The sequence below is a fragment of the Muscardinus avellanarius genome (genome assembly GCF_963383645.1).
Source record: "Muscardinus avellanarius genome assembly, chromosome: 8".
NCBI classification, from domain to species: Eukaryota; Metazoa; Chordata; class Mammalia; order Rodentia; family Gliridae; genus Muscardinus; species Muscardinus avellanarius.
The window spans coordinates 20895447-20918075 of record NC_137794.1 but is presented as its reverse complement, the minus strand read 5'-3'; positions in this window follow the sequence as shown (position 1 = coordinate 20918075).

The window sequence follows — 22629 nt, the reverse complement described above, 5'->3', positions numbered from 1 at the left end:
TAAGATAAAAGTATTTAAATGAATATGTTCTTTTCCAAAATGCCATTAATGAAGAAATTTTTTCCTCTTATGATAACATTTTTCAAATCAGCTTAATAATTAGTTTCATACATGGTAGAACTCCCTTTGAAATAATGAGAAGAAAAAAATGAATGATAGATATTTACATGTAGAAGTGGGAGCTGTTCTTGTGAATTAGCAGTTTTTGGTGACAATCACTGCAATGAACACAATCTTCTGGAGTTGTCATGCTCTGCTAGGTGAATAATCTGTTTTTGATGTTTCCCTAAATATGTATTTACATGAATGATTGCAATGTCCATAAAGTGAAAATTATATCAAAGAAAATAATACATTCTTTAGGACTCTTAATTAGGCAAAATGTATAGTGTCAGTTTCCGAGTACGATTTTTAATACTTTCAAATAGAAAGTTTTTTTTTTTTTTTTTAATTTGGGAAAAACAAACTGAGGAAGCTTTTGTTTAGTATCCCCTGCCTAAGGCAAAATTATGTTCATTTCTGTGGAGGGTGGTATGTGTGCTAATAGGGGTTGAACCAAGGAACATTCTACCCCAGTAACCCCAGCTCTGTTTTATTTCAATACTTATTTATTTTTTTAACAGGTTCTCAATGAGTTTCTGAGGGCGTTGCTAATGGGCTAAGGCTGTCCTCGATCACGCAATCCCTACTGTCTCAGCCTCCCAGCTTTATTGTTTTATTAAAGCATACACATAGGTAATTTTAATAGTAATTTGCTTGACTTTGTATATAGTTTAGGTAATATATTTCATAGAAACTAATAATGAGAGAATAATGACATAATTTTTTTTTTTTTTTTTTTTTTTTTTTTAGTGGTACTGGGGATGGAACCCTTCTACCTCCAGGCTACACTCTCAGACCTATTTTATATTTTTATTTGGAAACAGGGTCTCTTAAGCCAATGAAGCTGGCTTCGAACCTGTGTGATCCTCCTGTCTCTGCCTCCCAAGCATGGGGATTACAAGTGTGCGCCACCACACCCGGCCAAGATTAATTCATAATCTGACATCACAATAAAGTAATAGAATTAATATATATACTTCAGAATAAAAGACAGATATAAGACTTAAATCATATATTTCATACCTATTTTTAGACTTCTTCAAAGGAACGGTGGGAATGAGCTTTTGCACATTATGGGAAACTCATGTTCAATATGGTCCTGTGTTTGGAAGGAAAATAAGTCAGACTGTGTTGTACTTAGCTTTGTATGAACATATGTTTGCAAATATATATTTAACAACCAAAGTTAAACCTCAGAATTTTAGCTAAAATTTTATATTATTTCAAATTTGATAGCTTATCAAGTATATAAGTTCTGTTGATTTTCTCAATTTCTGTGGACATTTATTACATATGCTTTAAAATCAGAATTAAAGAAAATAGTGTTGTATTTTTATCTTTCTATTGTTAGAACCTATCTTACCATTTAGCACATAATAGACTATTTAAATCCAAAATTCCATTTTCATCCCCATCTTTGTAACCTTTTATATTACAGAATATACTCAGCTCTACATGTCTTCAGATAATGTTTCCATAGTTTCCTTGTCTATGGATTAAACATCCTTAGATGAAAATACTAAAATTGGTCTATATTGAATATGTACCTATTTTCTCCCGCCATTATTCTCTCAACAATGCAGAATAACAAAAATTGATGCACACACACACAACAATGCAGAATAGCAAAAATTGATGCCGGGCGTGATGGCGCATGCTTGTAATCTCTACTCTTGGGCGGCGGAGACAGGAGGATTGCACAGCTTCGAAGCCAGCCGCGCTGGGTTGAGACCCTATTTCCAAATAAAAATATAAAAAATAGGTCTGGGAGTGTAGCCCAGAGGTGGAAGGGCTCCCAGGAACCCCAGTACCACAAAAAAAAAAAAAATTGAGGAGTCTCTTACATTTTATTAGATATTGTAAATAGTCTAGTGATGACTTAAAATATACTAAAGGATACGTATATGTTATATGCAAACATTCTATCATTTTATATAAGAAATTTCTGTATTCAGTTCAACTCAAGGGGTCCCAGGTCCAATCTACTATGGATATGAAGGGAAACTGAAGTTGGATTTTGTTAGCCAAGAAAATTATAGTATAATGTTTACAGAAAATAATGTGTTTAAAATAAAAAAATAAAGCACCATACTACTAGTAATGAAAAATCAAAAGTCATCTATGACATCTTACAATATTGATAAACTTTTGAAATGGGATCATTATATACATTTTATATTTGATAAGTAAAATTTGGGAAACTTTAGTTGAATCATGTACATCCAAGAGTCAGGAAGTAAATCATAACTTCAACTAAGTTCAAGAACCTTGTTGTTTAATTTCCAAATATTTGCATATATATATGACTTTTTCATATATATATATCTGACTTTTACAATGAATATTGTTTATACTAATATATAAATTATGTCATCTAAGTAAATCCATGACCTTTATCTCTGATCTACATTTTATTTGGCTATAGTCTGTTTCCTTGATAATTTTCTTATTTTCAGCAAATATTTCAATACAATGTAAAATACCAAATGCCAATATTTTTAGAGCATTATACACCTGTACAAAATAACTCTATTTTTCTTTTTTTTTTTTAACTCAGTGCATTCTACCACTGATCTACATTCCAATCATTTTTTTAAAAATATCTCCTTAAGTTACTGAATGCTGGCCTTGGATCCGTGACCATCTTGCCTCAGCCCCTTAAGGACTGTGAATATAGCTATGCACACTGTGTTCAAGCAAAATAACTCTATTTTTCTATTTTCTTAATGATATATGGCTTTTCTTAAGTGATTTTTACTATTCATATATTTTAATAATTTTTTCTTTATTAATTATCATTTTATCATAATAACTGGCTTGATTCAACAAGTTTAAAAGAAGAAAACAGTAGCCATCACAAGGTAGATATGTTTATCATGAGATGGACAAAATAAAAAGTCACAAAATGAATGTCAAAAGTTCAGTTAAAAATAAAGGTTTATTGCATTTTCCTAAGTGCAGTTGTTCATTAAAAACTAATTAAGATGATATAAGTGCCTGCCCCAAACCACAGATAGACACCCTACTACAATAATAATTTTCATGAACTCTTGACAATAAATCTTCATGAAAACCATATTTCTTTTGAATGTATTTTTTAATTTATAAATGAATATGAAAGCAAACATTGTAATCTGGTTTGGAACAGTATTTGATTTTAGTGTGCTTATTTCATCAAAGAACATAGTATTAAAGATAGAAACCTTTTCTGGTTAGGGTTTTTTCATAGAAGCTGCCATCTGTAATTAACCTCACATTTGGCAGTTTTGCATCCTACCTGGCCTCTCTCTCTTCTTGTTTATGGTTACTTTCTAACTTTATGCTTTTTTCTTTGTTTTTTGAAAATTGACAGAAAAAACATACATATATTTAAAATGATATTTTAAAGTATATAACATTGTGAATTGGTTAAATCTATCTAATTAAAACATGCATTCCTTCAAAGAATTTTCCTGATTTTTTTCTCTGAATGCTTTTCCTAATATAATTCATGCCTATACTCATCACTCGGTGCATAGGCCAAAAATCTGGGGCTCTAGCAGTATGGTCTATTAAAACGTGGAGAGTGTTGATCTGCACAGCAGACACACACATCTGATGTTTTCTTTTTCTGCTAATACTCAGCGTTTAACTGACATCAGCATGGTGCCACAAAATTGCTTCTAAACACATTTCAATAGTTTCATTTTGGAACAGAACTATGCCATGGATTTAGTAAGCTGGTAAAGCTAAGTTTGGAAGTGAACAAATTAACTGAACAAAAGCCAGATTTTGGAAATTTGATTCCTGTTCATCCTTGTAAACATGTATATTGTTACTCAAACTAAAGGAAATGGCTTAAAAACGGAGCTTGAGGACCTGCGGAGTCTGATTTTGTTCCACGTGGTGAAATGAGCCAGAAGTCAAGTCACCTGACTTGACTCTGACTTAGCAGAGTCAAGGGTACTAGGAGTCAGGACCTAGTAGAGTCAAGTCAGACTACCTAGTTATCAAGGGTAGACTCTGACCTATCCGCAGGACCTTCCAGGCCAGCATCTGAAGCTCCCTGAGACATCCTGTTCCCAGCTATGTGACTGTGACAGCAGCATGGGGCTCCTCTCCACTGGTGGTCACTCTCTTTTCTTTTTCTTCATTTTTTCCTCTCTCACTACAGCCAGCCACTGCAGATCCCACTATTGTTATTAAAAGCTACCATTTTCTAAAGTTAATAGTAGCAATATTTCCTTGTTCTCAGAACTTCACAGAAACACGTTTACATTACAGTTTGTATCAAATCTGAGAAAATTAAGAACAGAACCACCACGTTGATCCAGGAATTTGTGTTTTGATAAAGTCTGATCTCTCAATTTGCTCATCAATTTTGATAACCTAAAAATAAATGTTACCTTTAAAATAATACAGTAATGTTAAGATGACTATCACACATTTAAGAGATTATTATTTTTTGTAAGAAATCTTATTCCCTTTAAAATGTATTTAAACAAACAAACACAATTTTTATTCAAGAGCTCTCTGCATTGCTAAATGCCCCATCTAGTGGCATAATTGAGCCCTGGCAAAATTTAGCACACTTGAAACACAGTAATTTTCACCTCATTTACTCAATGAGGTGTGCTGCCAAAGCAAAGGTGCTGAGAAAGAGTACTGTTTCAAAACATATAGTTTATATTGCATATGTATTTACTAATATTTTGATGAAGTTATTCTAATATTTTAGGTTCAAGATTTGTGCTATACATTTATTTAATTCTTTTTAGCAAAATGATCAGATACTTATGGTAGGCTTTGAAACAATTTAAGCAAACTTGTGGATATTTATATTGATAATATGTATATGCAATTAAATTCTGAGTGAATTAACCCAAGCATTTTAAGAATGACAGATACTTTAAATAGAATATTTGCCATGCATTCTTAGATTTTTTAAGCTAAACAATTATATGAAATGTAAAGTAATTTGAAATTAGTTACTAGTTTAATCTCATTCTTGTCAGAACTCTGACATGAAATTATTGAAATCATAGGTAAGCAAAATTCTTGCTGAAAAGGGCCAGAGTAAAAGTGTTTTTATTCTGTCAGTAGCATTTATATAAAATATGTTTTTCTTTTACTTTTCCTCATGTGGTGGTTAAATTTTACAATATCTTAAAAATGTAGAAAAATGATCATATTAGTTTTTAGACTATAATAGTCTGTGTTGTTACAAAAACTACATAAACTATAATTTGCTAATTTGTGATCTAAATGATTATGTTTAGAATATGAGTACTTTTTTGATTCTTCAAACAAATAATAATAAATTTACATTGTCTTACTCTTTCATTTGTTTTATGTTTGGAAGATCATTATGTGGGATGTCATTAAATAAGATTCAAATATTATAGGTAAATTTAATTTTTAAAATATTTTGATTGGTGTCATACATCTTGTTTTTGGGGTTTTTTTGTTTTGTTTTGTTTTTGTTTTTTGGGTGGTACTGGGGGTGGAATCCAGGAGCTTTTCTACCTCCGGGCTACACTTCCAGACCTATTTTGTACTTTATTTAGAAACAGGGCCTCACTAAGTTGCTGAGAGCCTCACTAAGTAGCTGAGGCTGGCTTTGAACCTGTGCAATCCTCCTGTCTCATCCTCCCAAGCTGAGTACTAAATGGTAGAGGCATGCATGCACGCATCATTCAAGCCCTTCTCTAATTCCTAAATTATTTAATTTAGAGTATCACAATGTCATTTTGGGTAACATGACAGAAATCTTCAAACTTGGAAGCATACTGAAGTATATCTAAAGAAAGCTTAAGATGATATCTTGATATTAGGGAGAATATGCTGTGACTCCAAAACAAGTATAAATTTTTAGATATGAAATTAGTACATTTCAGGTATCAGAATGATTGGGTATTTTATCTCTTCTTAAATAAAAACTTTGTTCATATACTTCGTTGTGAATTGCATGTACATCTGTGGCCATAGGATTTTCTTGACTTTGAGGCCAAGCATGGTCATATGAGTTTTCTTTGCCCTAAGACATGTAAGCAGAATTAAAATATGCTATTTCTGAATTGAAGCTGTCAAAAAAAATCTTGGTATTATGAAAAAATATGAATCAAAGAGATTATTGCAAGAGGCAGAGGTGGGTGGGTATAAGAAACACCTAAGAGGAGAGAAAATATTATAATATAGAGAATAATCATACTATAAGATATGCAAGTACCTCAGGCACTGAATACATTCCTTTTCTTTTTTTATTTCTGGAAAGAATAAACATGGCTAGAAACAGCCAAGTGTGGGATGCAGAATATGCTAGAGGGGCATAACTGGGCAGTAGAAGAGAGAATTTTTTACCCTGAATCCAGCTTATTCCTTACGGACTTTAAGAAGGCATTGTTTCCTGGATGGGCCAGAGTTCAATACCCTGGCTGAAGGAAGAATTTTAACTCTGATGGCTTGCCTGAGCCTGGTCTAAATCATGAGTTAGTGGAGCTGAGCTTAGGATATTTCTTTGTGGTAAGCTGCTATCTGGAATACAAAAGATACATGATTTCTTCAGCTGCCTCTGCTTTCCAGTTCACAGGGATCAGGTAAAACAACAGTGCCCACATATCTAATTGCAAGAGCCATTACAATGTACTTAAACATGTCGAAGTCAACCACTAAGCTAAGAAAGGGAAGGAAGGACAGGGAGGGAATGGGGTGGGAATTGGGTAGGGGTTAAATCAGTGATGTGTACATATATGTACACACAAGTTTTTTACCCCAATAAGATGTATGAATATGATGCACCAATAAAAAATTTAAAACTTAATAATTAAATAATTTAAAAAAGAAAGCTTCTTTACCATTGTGATTTTGCAGCACTGGCAATGTCTAATATACTGAAGCGACCCCTAAAGAATCAAGCCTGAATTGTTTTTCTAAGTTAAGAGATTTTAAGAGTGCAATATACATCTGTTATTCTAAGCCACTGAAATGATTGGATCTATATTTATATATATCAGGTTTATGGTATTTGACATATTCTAACTACTATAATTTCACGTTAAATTTTCTCCAAAGGTACTTGTGCTGAAAGCTTGGTCCCTAGCTTGTGGAACTATTAGAGGGTGGTAGAATCTTTAGAAGGTGGGCCAAGTGGAAATTGAATCATTATGGGGTATGCCCTTGATGAAAGAGATAAGAGACTTCAGTTCTATTTTCTCTCTCATTATGCTTCCAGTATCCAGGAAGCAAGTAGGCCTCATGTACCACCACGTTCTCCCACAATGATGGACTGGGCCACCATAGGCTGAAAGCAATGGGACCAAGTGACCATGAACTAAAACCTATAAAGTCATGAGCCAAAATAAACCTTTCTTCCTTATAAGCTGATTCTCTCAGGTATTTTGACAGAATGACAAAACACTGACTATACTATACTATACTGTACTGTACTATACTATACTATACTGACTGATACACTCTGTTCTAATTTTTAAAAGAGACTCAATAGTCAAGGGGCCCAGTACTTGATATTATTACTATTATGTTTTATAATAATTATTTTATATTTACCAGTTTATTGGACCTCCTAATTTACTTGCTTTTGGGTTTATTAATCCAAAGCAAAAAGGGAAGTAATTAGATCCCCAAATGTTAGGGACTCTTGAGGATAAAATTTGAAGATAAATAGGAGGCAAGCAGTAATATTTTTTATTATAGATAAAACACCACCCACATTGAAAGGGGCAAAAAAAGTTATGATTATTGAGAAAAACAATAATATAAATGTAAATAATTGTTCAATGCTTGGTAAGTGAAGACTATAATTTACATGAAAATATAGAGGCATTTGTTCTACTTAATTTTGCTTTTTGAGCAATTTCTTAATATTTTATTTTAATGCAACATTTACAAATATTGGTATGGCTACTAATAGTGATAAACTTATAATAATTTTAAGAATAAATAGTTCAAATTTAAGGAGTTTTTATATTTATTTTTATGTTTTAGTACTGTGAATTAAACCCAGGAGTTCTCCACATCCAGTCTATACCCCCAGCCCGTTTTGTATTTTAGTTTTATTGTTTTCAATTTTTTTTTTTTTTTTTTTTTTGGTGGTTGTTCTGGGGTTCCTGGAAGCCCTTCTACCACTGGGCCACACTCCAGACCGATTTTTTTTATTTTTGGAAACAGGGTCTCTTAAGCCAGCGCGCTGGCTTCGAAGCTGTGCAATCCTCCTGTCTCCGCCTCCCAAGCGTGGGGATTGCAAGCGTGCGCCACCACGCCTGGATGTTTTCAAATTTTGAAACAGTGTCTCACAACTAGTTGATAAGGCTGACTCAAACCTACAATCTTTCTGCCTCAGCCTGTGTTCTCAGCTTTTGAAGGATTTAGTGATAAAGGTACTTGTAAAAAAAAAAAAAAAAAAAAAAAAAAAAAACATTCCTTTTATGGAAGACTATAACTACAAAATCATTTACTTAATGTTTATGAGGAAAAAGTATTTGCGTAGGTGACTTTTAGAATAAAAATTTTATATAAAAAATGTTGAAGGATGAGCATGATGGCGCACGCTTGTAATCCCAGCATTTGGGAGGCTGAGATAGGAGGATTGAGTTTCAAGGACAGCCTCAGCTACTTAGGCCCTTTGCAAATCAGCAAGACCTTGTTTCAAAATAAACTCCTGGGTTTATTTTGAGTTAATAAAAAATAGGGCTGGGGGTGTAGCTCGAAAGTAGAATGCTCCTGGGTCCCATCCCCAGTACCTTTAAAATAAATATTGAAAGAGACAAAATTTTGACATAAACTTAGTATACACATGTCAATATTAATTGGTGCACTATGTATATGCTGCATCATTTGACTAAGATGAAGCTTAGTTCCACAAGGACAAAGCATAGGTAGTCACCCCAGTGTCCACTGTATGGAACAGAGCTATGAAAGAATCTTGATTTCAGTATTTTCTTCACAATTTCTTCCATTTTCTAGTGACTAAATTTAGTCAATATAACTCATTCCATGTAATATAATATTCTCCTCCTTCCTATTTTTATAGAAAATAATTTCATGAAAAATGATGGTCTGCTTTGAAGTAGTCTTCATTATTTCTGAAAATGTATATTTCAAAGTTAAATAAGACCTTAAAGATAATTTATTTCGTCCTGTCAGATTCTCACACTATTTTTGTGACTCACTTCTCTGTCCTCAAAAGTTACCTCAGTGCCCTGGTCATCAAATAAAGTATTCTTATGCTAAGAGGGAAATTAAACTCTTGAAGAATGTTTACTATACTTTCAGTTTGCTGAGTATAAAATTGGGTTAATTCTATAGAAAGAGTTCAGAAGAAAATTTTATGTATAAAAGTGAAGCATATAATTCAGTTTACATAGAAGGCAGGTTAGGCACCAAAAAATGGGGTAGAAACCTGTTATTACATGACAGAAGAAGGAACACAGAGAACACCTAGCTATGAAAGTGTCAAAATAAGCCATTTGGAAGTCAGTCTGAAAAAATCTCATTCTACTTTGTTTCCTAGGAAAAATGGACCAAATAAAACCTTCTTGCATCAATATCCTATCACTTCCTATAAATCAGGTGACTATATCAATTGGGCCAAAATTATTTTGTGTATTTTCCTTACACTTTTAAATATATCCAATAATGAAAATATCTAGAAACTAAGATTATGACCAAGTAAAATTTATACTGTGTAGCTAATATGTTCCTCCTCCTTTAATAAATAAAATATAAAATATCAATGAACCAGAAAATGTTAGAAAAAAGCTAGCTTTTTTCTATAAAATTTTTTCTATAAAAGCTAGCTTTTTTACCTATAAAATTGCATAATTTTTCTAAATAAAATTTTATATGTAATTTTAATGAAAATCAAAGAAGTATAAGGATCTTCATAATGTATGCTAAACTTTTAATTACTTCACTACTAATGAGTAAGAAGATCGAATCAGTAATAAAATGTCTCTCATTGAATTAAAAATTCAGAATATACTTCTTTAACTGCTGAGCTCTACAAAACATTTAGTAACCAATACTAGTCTTTCTCAAATGCTTTTGATTTAAGAAGGAAAAGGAAATATTGTTAAATTTGTTGTAAGAAGCCAGCATTACTCTAGTAAACAAATATGCATAATTATCTTCAACAAAACACTAGAAAACTGAACTCAAAAGCACAATTAATAGCCGGGTGTGGTGGTGCAGACTTTTAATCCCTGAGCTTGGGAGGCGGAGACAGGAGGATTGTGCAGGTTCGAAGCCAGCTGTGCTGGCTTTAAGAGACCCTGTTTCCAAATAAAAATATAAAATAGGTCTGGGAGTGTAGCCTGGAGGTAGAATTTAGAGAAAGCCTGAAAGAGATAAAGGATGCAATCATTAAAGTCATCAATACAAACCATAACAATAGATTAGAACACATGAAGAGTAGTTCTCACTCTTAGTAGATGATCACTCCAAAAGTAAATGCATAGTATATAATTTAGAAGAACAATTTGACAGCATGAATTGGACATTGAAGAGATATGGGTCCATCTTAAAATAAAACATCTAAAAATAATAGGCATAAAAATTGAACCAAAGAGATCAGCAACCTTTTTAAAGGAGTAATATCAGAAAACTTACCAAAGATATTAAAGAGGTTGATTACACAGTTATAGGAAGCTTATAGAACCAACTTGAGAAATATCAGAGAAAAAGTTCACATGCTACATAATAGCAGACTGACCAATGTAGGAGTCACAGAGAGTATTTTTTGTTTTGTTTTGTTTTGTTTTGTTTTTTGGCAATACAGCAGATGAGACCCAGGGAAATTCTACCTTCAAGCTATACTCCCTGCCCTATTTTTTATCCTTATTTTGAAAGAGAGTCTAATTGAGTTGCAAAGGACCTCACTAAGTAGCTGAGTGAGGCTGGCCCAGAACCACAATCCTCCTGTCTCAGCCTTCCTCCTAAATTCTGGAATTACAATCATATGCCACCATACCCAGCCTAAGAAAGAATCTTAAAGGGAACAAAAACAAAGGACCAAGTGGCATTCAGAGGCAAACCAATTAGAATCACTTCAGACTTCCCAACCCAAGTCTTGAAAACCAGAAGGGCCTGGAGTAACTAACATATTCCAAACTCTGAAAGAAAACAATTTATAGCCCAAAATTTCCTACCCATCAAAAGTAACTCTCAAATTTGAAAGAGAAATAAAAATTTTCCATGACAGATAGTAGCTGAAAACTTTGTCTTTTAAATCAGCACCAGAGAAAATAAAGAGATTAACTGTAAAAGAAAAATAATTACTATACACCAGAACTGTAGAAACAAAAATTTAATCAAGAAAACAACTAAGCAAAGAGGCACAAACACTACCTAAAACAGAATTTAAAACTAAAATTGTTAGAAATTAAAAATCATCTCTCAATAATCACAATGAACACAAATGGCCTCAACTTCACAATAAAAAAACATAAGAAGAAAAATGGATTTAAAACCAGAATCTATCTATGCTCCCTGCAAGGAACACACCTTTCAAGTAAAGATAGTCACAAACTAAGGGAGAAGGGCTGGAGCAAGATTATCCATGCCAATGGAAATCAAAGACAAGCAGATATAGCAACTATGATGTTAGACAAGTTAGACTTCAAGTCCTAGCTTATCAGAGGAGAAAAATCAGGTCAATTTTTAGTGAAGGTACAAATCAGCGAGAGGAAATAATGATAGTCAACATTTTTGCCCCAAACATAGGTGCAGCTACTTTCATAAAACAAACTCTTTGTGACATTAAATCATATAGATCCCAATACAATAATACCAAGAGACTTCATACCACTAGACAGATCTAGACAAAAGGTCTCAAAAAAGTAAAAATTACAAGATAGATAGCCTCAGACCTAAAGAATGTCATCAACCAAATGGACCTGTTAAACACATACAGAATATTCCACCCAACTACAGCAGGGTTCACATTCAGTTGCTCATGAAACCTTTTCCAAAACAGATCAAATTCTGGGCCAAAAAGTGTACACTAGCAAATTTAAAAAATGTGACCTACTCTCTTGAATTTTTTTTGTATGTGTGTGGTACTGGGGTTCTTGGAAGCCCTTCTACCTCTGGGTTACACTCCCAGAACTATTTTTTATATTTTTATTTGGAAACAAAGTCTCTTAAACCAGCGCAGCTGGCTTTAAACCTGCACAATCCTCCTGTCTTCACCTCCCAAGTACAAGGATTACAAGCATGTGCCACCATGCCTGGCATTCTCCTGAATCTTTTTATACCACAATGGAATGAAACTAGAAACAAACTATAAGAAGATCCAGAGAAACCACATAAACATATGGAGACTAAACACCACACTGCTGAACAAGGAATGGGTCATAGAAGTAAGGGATGAAAGTAAATGATACCTAGAAACAAACAAAAGTAGAGACATAACAAATCAAAACCTAATGAACACTTTGAAGACAGTATTAAGAGACAGTATTACTCTAGAACTGAATAACCACATTAGAAAAACAAACAAACAAACAAACAAACAGAAAATAACCAAATGAAAAACCTAATGACATACCTCAAAGCCCCGGAAAAACAGAAACAGTCTAATCCCAAAGCTCTTAGAAAACAAAACTAGTAGAAAACAGAAAAGTATTAAAATCAGAGCAGAAATCAATGAAGTAGAGAATAAAAATAAAATACAGAAAAATTTAAAAGCCTGGTTTCTCAAAAAAGAAAAAAATACAAGATAGATAAGCCACAAGCCAACTTTACCAAAATAAAGAAAATTAATCCAAATTACAAGAATAATAGACAAAAAGGAGTTATTACCTCTGACAGTGAAGAAATACAGAGAATTATTAGAAACTACTTTGAAAAGCTATATTCCATCAAGACAAAAATCTGGAATAAATTGAAAACTTTCTAGATAAATATAACCTTCCTAAACTAAATAAAGAAGATATAGAAAATTTAAACCAACTAATAGTTTAAAAGAGATTGAATAGACAGGAGGATCACACTGGTTCAAAGCCAGTCTCGCTGGCTTAAGAGACCGTGTGTGTGTGTGTGTGTGTGTGTGTGTGTGTGTGTGTGTGTGTGTATATATATTCTGGGAGAGTGTATCCCAGAGGTAGTAGAAGGGTTTCCAGGAACCCCAGTGCCACCAAAAAAAAAAAAAATCAATTAATGTAAATCTTAATATAAACAGATCCAAAGGCAAAAATCACATGAACTATTCAATAGATGCTGAAAAATGAATTTCTTTTCAAAATAGTACTTGAGATTCTAGTCAGAGCAATAAGGTAAAAAGAAAGGAAATCAAAGGAGTACAAATTGAAAAAGAACTATCACTATTTGTAGATGACATGATATGATAAGAATGATCAACAAATTTAGTAAAATGTCTAGATACAAAGTCAATCTTAAAAAAAAAACTCAGAAGCTTTCTTGTATGCCAACCATAAATCCACTAAAAGAGAAATCCAGAAAATACTTTTACTCAGTATATTCCACAAAAAAAAATATAACTTAGGAATAAATCTAATCAAGGAAGTAAAAGACGTCTACAAAAAATTATAAAACATTTTTGAAAGTTCATAAAGACCTTAGAAGATATAGAGATCTTCCATGTTCTTGGATAGGAAGAATAAATATCATCAAAATTTTCATTCTTCAAAAATTGATCTATAGCTGGGCGTGGTGGCGCACGCTTGTAATCCCCATGCTTGGGAGGCTGAGACAGGAGTATCTCACAGGTTTGAAGCCAGCCTCAGCTACTTAGTGAGGCTCTCAGCAACTTAGTGAGACCCTGTTTCCAAATAAAATATAAAAATAGGTCTGGGAGTATAGCCCAGAGGTAGAAAGTCTCTGGGTTCCATCTCCAGTACCACCAAAAAAAAAAAAAAAAAAACTAAAAATTTAATACAATACTCATTAAATTACCAAGGTTGTTCCTCAAAGACATAGAAAGATCAGTTCTTAAATTCATTTGAAACAAACAAACAAAAAAATAAAACAGAAAATCCAAAGTGGTTGTCAACAATAAAAACCATGTAGGAGGAATCACAGTATCTGATTTCAAAGTGTACTACAAAGGCTTTGTAGTACACTTTGAAATCAGATAAACAGCATGTTATTGACACAAAAATAGATACATAGACCAATAGAGCAGAATAGAAGACTCAGAAACAGTCACACTTTCAGTCAATTGATTTTTGACAGAGACCAAAAACATACACTTATAAAAAATACAGCCTCTTCTCCAAATTGTGTTGGCAAAACTGGTTAACCATATGCAAAAAAAATGAAAATAAACCCCACTTTCTCACCTTGCACAAGAGTCAATTCAAGATGGATCAAAGACATAAAAATTAGACCAGAGATTTTGTAGCTCCTTGAAGAGGGTATACTACACTGCAACACACAAGCACAGGTAAAAAAATGTCTCAACAAGACCCCAGAGGCACAAGAAACTAAAAGGTAGATAAATATGTAGAATTGCATTAAAATGAAGAGCTTCTGAAAACTATCAATAATCTCAACAGAGAGCTGACATAATGGGAGACAATTTTTGCCAACTATTCCTCTGATAGAGGACTGATATCTAAAATATACAGAAAACTCAAGAAACTTAGTCCTAAGAGAACAAATAAATCAATCAAAAAATGAGCAAGTGAAATAGACACTTCACAAAAGAAATTTTCAAATGGCCAATAAATGTATAAACATTCTCAACATCATTATCAGTCAGCAAGATGCAAATCAATACTTCCCCGTGATTTCACCTAACTCTAACCAGAATGGTAATTATTTTGGAGAATTAGGAACTGTAGTGAATTGTTGGTGGGATTGAAAATTAGTGCAACCACTTTGGAAAATAGTTTGGAGGGTCCTCAGAAGAATGGGAATAAACTTACCATATGATCCAGCAATTCCACTTCTGGATATTTAGCCAAAAGAATGGAAACCAAAATACCAAACTCATACATGCATATCCATGTTCATAGCTATACAACTCACAATTTCCAAACTATGGAACTAGCCAAGGTGTTCATCAATGAATGAATAGATGACAAAACTTTTAGATATTTATTGTAATTTTACTCATCCATGAAGAACACAATTATGTCATTTACAGCAAAATGAATGAAACTGGAGTACACTATGTTAAGTGAGTTTATTCAGTCACATAACGTAAAAATTTGGATGCTCTTTTCAATATGTGGAATCTAGGGAGAAAATGATCATAGGTAGAACTCTAGTCAAAGAATGAGACGCTAAAGATGAGCAAATAAAAAGACCTAACTGAGGGTGAAGAAAGGGGGAAAAAGAGAAATTCCTTAATGTATAGATAGGATGTACATTCACAAACATATCAAAATCAATCACTGTTGATGAGAATATAAATTAATATATTCACTATTGAAAGTACTCTGGAAATTCTTCAGAAGATTAAAATAGGAGTACTATCTGATTTGATAGATAGCCAAGGGAGAAGAAATCAGCAGCTCAAGATCTGCATGCCCATATACACTTCAGTGTTGTTTACAGTTTCTATGTGGAATCAACTTAAGTGTTCATCAACATAGTATCTATATATAATGAACTACTATTCGGCTTTAAAAGAAATCCTGTGATTTTGAACAAATCTGTGAAGTAACCTATATGTTTTAGGCACAATTTAGCCATTCTACAACACATACATACATACATAATTATATACATATAAATGTATATATGTATATATGACATTTAAGCAAATGATAAAATTATCAGTTTATTAATGTACTTAATAAATATTATACAGATTATCAAAAGCCTCACTTAGTGGCTTATGGATTTCACCAAGAACATGGGTACTTTCTATCATTCTGTTCTTTATCCACAGAGTATTTGCCCTCAGAGTTAATGTCTGTCAATTTATGAATGCAAAAGGCATAAGAACACACAGCAGTGTTTTAAGTGAGAGTGGAAATAAAGAAACAGCCTTCTTTTGGTCACTTTATTAATGGTTAATTTTTTTTCACAGAATCAATTGGAAAAAAACTCTTTACATCAAATTTTCAGATGAAATAGAATTACTCCCACAAGTGTAGATCAATGATTCTTTGGGACTAATAAGTGACTTACCTTTCTTAGTGCCATTAAGGCCCCAATTAGAACCCCTAAATCAAGGTCTTTTATTTTTTATTTTTTATATTTATTTATTTTGTGGGTCTGGGGATAGAACTCAGGGGCATTCGACCTCCAAGCTACACCCCCTGACCTATTTTTTATTCTTCATTTTTAAACTGGGTGTCACTAATTTGCAGAGGGCCTCACTAAGTAGCTGAGGATCAAACTGAGATCCTTCAGTCTCAGCCTCCCAAATGCTAAGGTTACAAATGTGTGCCACCATGCCAGACAAGGTCCTTTAAACAACAACAACAAAAATAAAGTGAAGAGAGAGTGAGAGAGAGAGAGTGAGAGAGGAGAGAGAGAGAGAGAGAGAGAGAGAGAGAGAGAGAGAGAGAGAGAGAGAGAGAGAGAGAATGCTCACCATAACATAGTGGGCAATGAATGTTCTTCTTATACTACTATAGTTGCTTCTCCTAGCAGTGCTCCTCTATCTCTACATGCTCATTGCTATTTGAGGCATATACTGAAACATTGTTGGGATGATTTAAAGAGCATGATTTTAAATGTAGCTATAATAAATTGTTTTTAAGTTGTAACCAGAGATGTGATTTAAAATAAAATAACCTGAAAATTCTAAAGCAAGAGAGAAAGAAAGAAAAGAAGGATGGAGGGAAGGAAGAAAGAAATAATAAAAATAATGGCATTGAATCTTGTTGCCATGTTGTCTGTTTTTTTCTTGACTACATATAGTGTTGGGCTTGCTTGGTTAATTTGGTCAAGTTTATTTTTTACACAAAAATATCCTGCAAATCATAAAACTTTTAATTGCATAAAAATAATGAGGCACTATGAGGATACATATCTGGCAGAAAGTTGCAAGTGCCCATGCCAGTATTTATCAACTTACACACTATGAGATACCAGGGATGCTGCCAATGGCAGATATGTGTATAAAATTTATATTTGCCTTTGCTGAATGGTTATATATTTATGGCACTCTGTCAGATGATATATTTAGATGAATGGCTTTGAGATACAATATAATTCAGGATTCATATTGCTACATATAAACATTTTATGACAATATTATACTGGCATGAAAAAAGATAACATGTTTGCTAGAATATATAAAATAAAATTTAAATATCATAAACATAAAATCCTTACATATGGGGAGCAAAACTGTATAAGATGAAATATGGAAGAACACAAAGTTATCAGAATAACTGTATCTTTCATGGCTTAGAAATACTTGTGCATACGTAATAATATGTTAATAATTTCTGTTGAAATAAGTATGCTGATTTTTTTTCTTGTGATACTGGGGGTGGAACCCAGTGGCTTTCTACCTCTGAGCTATACTCTCAGACCTTTTATATTTTATTTAGAAACAGGGTCTAAGTTGCTGAGAGCCTCAACTAAGTAGCTGAGGCTAGCTTTGAACCTGTGAGATCCTCCTGTCTCAACCTCTCAAGAGCAGGGATTACAAGCATGTACCACCAAGCCCAGCAAGTATGCTGATTTAAATCATACTTCTTTTATTCTGAATCTGCAAGAATTTTATGTCAAAGAATATTTTAAAAAAACTCAATCCTGAGTTTTGCACAGTATTAAAATATTCTTGTCAAAATTTTATATCTGTCCCCTTGATTCCTAAGAATTATATTTGTGATGTTAAAGAAGCAATAAACTTAGTCTTAGTTGTTTTCTCAACTTAGTCTTAGTTGTTTTTCTCAATCTAAATTTTAATTTCTCTCATAAATTTTTGAATGTTTAAAAGAACAGTAAGTAAAATGAAACTATTTAAATAAGCAACATTGCTAGAGGATAATTATAAACTGATAATTTTTTTTAATCACAGAGTTAATAAAACATCTTCAACACAAATACACTACAACTTCCAGGTAAAATTTAGAGGTGGAATCACTGAGTTATGGACATCAGGTTTTTTTTGAGTAATCAATATGAAGTCAACCCAATGAAATATAGAAGGTTTTATTGTTTGGTCAAATAACTTTGTGAGAAATAATTAGATCTTTTCTACCAAATAAAAAGCTTGACTTGGGCTCCATGTTGTAAATCTGCCATTGTATAACATACATGTGCATATATTTTGTAAAAGTAGCATTTCCTAGAAATTATGAGTGCAAACTCCTCTCCCAGCATCCCCTTCAGCCAATTGCACAAAGATTGTGAGCTTATGTTCCCATCAATAGGAGCACAGCATAGAAGCCCCACGTTGGAAATAAAATGCCTAACATATTTCCTCCATGTTGTTTCTTGAACACCTGACCTTACTGTTGGCTGACAATGGACCCTGAGCAAAAATCAGACTGGCAATATGGAAGAGGTACCCTTGCTTCTCCATGGTGGCCATGCAACCTCTGCATGCAGGTCAAGAGAAGTGTCACGGGAGGTAACCAAGTATTTCCTTAGTGGTCAGAATATCAGGGAGGAGAGAGGAGGCTTGTGTGGAAATAATGAGGGTGTGTGAAAATGCCTAATGGACCCCAAAGCTTCTCCATGAGGGGCCTAGCTGGGGAAAAAAGCAACATCTGAGTTTAAGAAACTTCCAGGAAAATGGAGTTTGATACTCAGATGAGAACACACACACTATCAGTTATATCAGAGTAGTAAATACAAGATACTTTTAGGCAGAGGTTGAGTCTCTACCAGGAATATGTGTGTGTGTGTGTGTGTGTGTGTGTGTGTGTGTGTGTAACTAAAATGCAAGATTAAGGGCAAAATTTCTTCTGGTAGCCCTTAGGCCTAATGTTAATTGGAAAGATAAGCACAAAAATTACAATGTTTTAGCAAATTCTCTGAAACTCTCTTGTCCCCTATCTATGGAGATGTAATGCTTGGAAAATTAAACCTATAAGATTTGTGTTTGCTATTTGTATGCATATCTATATCCATAAGTGTGCTGTCTATTGTCCACATGGCACCAACATTGGCTTATATAAGAGTATGTATAAGTAAAAAAAAAAAAAAAACATAAAAAAATTGGAATTAAGGCAGTTAAAAATTTTTGCATGAAAAAAAACAAAAGAGGAACAAAGCATGGAGCATTGGTAATCTTGGTAAAAAGGGAGATAATTTTAAAGTAAGACACCCAAACTTCTTTTCCACTGGTATGCTGCTAAAGCTTAACATTTTTACAGTTTCAAGTTTGCCATACTGGTCTCCACCTGGTTGTGGTGGGTTGTGCCATCTTGCTAGACTTCACTTTCTTACCTGTGATTTTTAGCTGCCAGGAGAGGCATTCCTTTGTTTACCACAGAGAGGTAGGGGCCTGCAAAGAAAGCGTCATTCGCCTATCTTTTTAATTAGTCTTTTAGCCAAGAGCAGTCTTCAAAAACATAGCCTGACTCCTATCTTCTTCATATTTAAAGCAATAAGGTTTTCTGCTCTTAGTGACATTTATGAAAAATTTGTTTTAGAGAAAAGTTTTTTTATCAAGATAATCTCTTATGCTTACTGTCTTCAATTACCTAGCAGACTGCAACTTAGCAGAATCAGGGTTTAAGTGCCTATATTTTAAAGCAGGCTAAATAAACCACTATTAACTTTGAGCTGCTATATTTGAATATATATTAAATATATAAATATATTAAATATATACAAATATATATTAAATATATAAATATATTTAAATATATATATAATATATATTCATATATTATATGTGTAATACTAAAATACACATATAATCTATTAATATATGTGTATAAATGTGAGGGCTAATATATGTTGAATATCTGAGGTTTAACTAAACTTTTTATAAAAGCCTTTAAAGTTAAAGATGTATGGTTTTTATATACATGAAAGCTAAACAATAAATGATCTCTTTATGCAATGTGCATTGTATTTGCTAAATTAATATGTTTTATCCTTGGTGTAACTATAATGTTAATTAACATTGGCTTCTTTGTAAGTTAATTTTATTTGTGTTTCACAAGTATTCAGTAAAATGCAAAGCTTAAGAGAACACTTTACCAAGCTGGTGTCCTCCAAAAACAACAACAATAACAAACAAAAATGATGGGGAATTTGCCAGTATTGAATAATTGCTTTGATACTAATTTCAAAATGCAAAACGTAGTCAGGGCCTAGGTGCTGCACAGACACTCAGGCAAGGAGGGAAAGGCAGACTTCCCTGCATCAAAAGTCATTAGCAAGTACATAAAAGAGTTGTAACACAGTCCCTTCATATTTTAAGGACAAGTTTACATAATAAATAATGTCTAGCACATAGGCTAAATTTCCCCAAGGACTTGGAAGGATAGTACAGGCCTTTATCAAGAGAACAGATACCAAGTAACCCCTGATTTTGTTAACCAAGTAACACATCTTGATCCTAACAAAGACTTGCATCGGAGATGAGGGGTGGATCCACACCTGCATCAGGGCGGGAAGAAAACTTTTGGTGGAGCAGGATGGGAGACAGTGAATTCTTGTAATCATAACAAAAGGGCTTGCACTAAAATAATGGGCAGGCCCACACCTAAAGGGGTCAAGAGCAGATAGAAAAATTATTGGTTAAGCAAGATGGGAGATAATGAATTGTTATAAAAAATGTTCAATGTTCAAAAACTTCAGTGTCTTATTTTCAAGGCACTCCATGACATCTCTCTCTCTGACACAGTGCTTTATAATTCTGTCCCTTTTTTCTACCTTTGTCATAATAAAATTGCTTAAGCTTACAGCAGTATATTTCTGGCTGTTTTTATTTAATTAGATAAGAACAAGAAATCATGGTGACATCTCACGCCATCACAAAAAAAGTTAATAGTGATAACTTTTAAAGATTATATGTATGTTTTTCTAAATTGTATTGTAACCATCTTTAAGCAAATATAATTAAAGTTGTTTGTACATTTGACATTTCAAATCATAACACTCTGATTAAATATTGGATAATATATATATATATATATATATATATATATAATATAACTTTAAATGAGATATTTATGTCAAATTCAAATGAGGATCTATTTGTATCACCAAATATTATCAGAACTATTATACAAACTGAATTTGTTTTTTTTAGTATTTTTGTTTTATATTTTTCTTATATATTTTTGTCTTTGATGTCTATTAAGCTTCCAGGTATGGGGTAGCTCTTATTGAGCTCAATTAATTATTAATGTAACTATAGGAGAAAAAACACTAACCATAAAATTAATGTATGTCAATTCCTGTATTTCTAAAGTAAGTCTTTTGCTTTAGTGGGGTCAAGTCCTGGGGGACCACTTCAGGTAGAGAGTGGACAGTCCCACCATATAAAGCAGCTCCAATTCTGAGAAGCTTAAGAGAAATATAACCAGACCTGGATTGGTTTTCCTGATACATGCTAACTTAGAGTACAATCCACTCTTGCTAATCCATAAGCCAGAAAAGCCATCCCTTTTCATTAAATATTTGTCTGGTCTCTAGGTGGATATGTCAGGAATTGGTCCCATGGAGAGGCTTGCTGTTAGACTAGTTCATAATTCAACCTCAGCTGCTAATATTACCCCTCAACCCAGGACACTATAGCAAAAAGAGAGGATTTACACTAGATGGTAGAAGTTAAGACAGGATACAGGGTAACAAATGTCTAGGTAGAACAGATTAGAAATTCTGATAGTACCCCAAACAAAAGTGGCTGCTTACATTTGTGTGTAAGGTAGGCCGAGGGCTCAAGTAGTCTCATTTCCACTTAAATGGACCTCAGACCCAATGAATATGAGATGTATGATAACCCTTTTCCAGGACAATATAGCATGGGACAACAAGTCTTATAAGATCCTATCTCTTCTATTCCCAGTAGCTCAAGGTCTAAAGCAAGAGTCCCCCCAAACTGTCAAGCCTTCTGTCTCAAATACTTACTATACTTCATGCCTTTTAAGATGGTAGGGACATTCAATGTTTTTTTTTACAATATCACTGGCAGCAATAAATGCTGGTTCTTTAAAGAACTAGATAATCAATCCACATTAGCAGTTGCCTGAGCAAATGTCTGCTGGTACTGTGAAGGGTCATTATGTGACACTTTACCTGCCAGCTGGCATGAAATTTGCACTCTAGTACAAATGGCAATATCTTTCAACCTGGCATTTCAAACCTCAAACAAGGCACTCTCTACTGGGTCATTAGACCATTACATATATGTTGATTAGATCATAATTTCAAAAGGAGTTTCTAATAAGCTTATGGTTAAAAAAGGAAAGTTGCATGTTTTGCTAATATTATTTTGGTGGTACATTTTAACAAAAAGATAGATTAGATGAATGATATATATTACAATCAACAGAGGGTAGTCAACTACACTCTAGATGCCATACAAATAATAGTTAAATAGATGCTAGTAACCAAATAATCTGGGAAAATAGACTATCCTTAGATATAGTATTAGAAAACAAAAGGAATAATCAGGCACCATGAAAAGGGACT